This window comes from Trichosurus vulpecula, chromosome 3 (assembly GCF_011100635.1).
Source record: "Trichosurus vulpecula isolate mTriVul1 chromosome 3, mTriVul1.pri, whole genome shotgun sequence".
NCBI lineage: Eukaryota > Metazoa > Chordata > Mammalia > Diprotodontia > Phalangeridae > Trichosurus > Trichosurus vulpecula.
Window position 1 is genome coordinate 44901660 of NC_050575.1, and position 1852 is coordinate 44903511.

Consider the following 1852-nt stretch of genomic DNA (forward strand, 5'->3'; position numbering starts at 1 on the left):
ACACTCACACATATGGCAAATAACAAAAAGGCACCAGAACATAAATGGATGTAGTATATTAAGAAATGGTCTTTGTCAATCACCCATTTCTCCCATTTAAAATTAGTGCATGATGTCTTACAAACAGCATTATGTCATCAAGTTATGCTTCTTCTGAGAGCTGCATTTTATGAGTATTACCAGAATAAAAGTTACAACAAACAATTTTTCTCTTGTTTGTTCCATGTCACCAACACTAATGTAGAACTATCCTACACAGCAAAGGTCAACTGTGTGCTTGGGTACTCTGGAATATTCATTCTGTATATCTCCTGTACATCATGAAAATTGTAAAAGAAATTGCATTTCTCATCATTAAATAATGCAGTGAGACACTGTCTGAACATCATTGCATTAATGGAATTACAAACATAAAGGTTTTGTCAAAAAATTCAGTTCAAATATCTTTTAAGTTGGAAAAAGCATGAGAACGAATACTCTTTAAAATGTATCTTTCTTATGCCAAAACTAATTGGTTGAAATGTGGGATTTTCTTTTATCTCATCATTGTCATTTCAGACTAAAAAGAACTGGCATTCTGGCAGTTGCTTTAAAATCTAACAAAAACTTGTAAGACAGCACCTTCTGTTTAATTTGGCAGGAGATCTGTGATGATAATCTGAAACTATGTATATAAGAACTGCTACTGCTTCAAGTTTCCTAACTTTATTTTTTTCTTTCTTCTTCTCTTCCCTCCTTCCTTTCTTTTTTCTTTTGAAACAATGTTTTATTTTTACATGCCATTAAAAAAGCACTCTCTTTGGCTTTATCCAATTAATAATACAGTATTGATCTATGCTTTGTTTTATTCTGGGGAAAATGTAATTTCCTTAATAATAAATGCTCAACTAGTTTCTCTTAAAAAAAGAAAAGAAGAATTGACCTAATATTTAATAATTCCAATTATACCATACTAGAAAATTCATTTCTGAAAATGAACTCTGTAAATCCCCAATGTGCTAATCATGCATATTTTAAAAGGCAATGCAAGATAGCTATTTCAGATTTAATTTGATAACCTGAAAACAAGTCTTAAAGAGGAAAAAACCTTAAAAATACAGTAACACTGTTTAGCCTTGTTAGGTCCCTTGTTTGTTCAAAAAGATTGTTCCCTTCTTTTTCAATTACTTCTAGCAAAAGAAGAAAAAATGTCGGTGCTTGCTTCAATTTGGTGGAGAAAGAAATATTCCCATCTAGCTGCTCTCTTCATCCCCCCTCCCTCACTCTTTGGGTGTGGGAAGGAAAAAGTGGGACAGAGAGTGAAGAAAATAATGAAGAAATGGAAGGGGGTATTGGGAAAAGGAAAAGAGAGATTAGAAAGAGGGGGCAATGAAGATCATCAGACAAACATACAAGGGGAGGGAGGGAGCAAAAAAAACCCAACTCTACTATTTATTTAGAAATTTTTTTTCTGTTTTGGAAGTAACAGTAAATTTCATCCTCATCTTTCTCATTTCGTCTTTTGTCTTTCTCTCCAACGTAAAGTGCACCAAAGTAGTTTTAAAAAAAAACAGAATAGAAAAATCTTTTGGTATAAAAGTTAGCATAGAAAACCATTTTCATAGAACTCTGTTGACACTTTCTATTTGGTTATCTATCACATGAAATTCTTCTCACCTCTGGAGCATGATTACATGTCTATCCCTATCAATTTTCTGACTTTCAACCTTTCCATATTTTTTCCATAACATTGCTTTCTTCCCAACAAGATTAAAGATAGTCTGTACTTCTTGTATCTTCTAACACATAACAAAGAATCTGAATTAACAGACCCTCAACAACAACAACAACAACTACTACTACTACTACTACT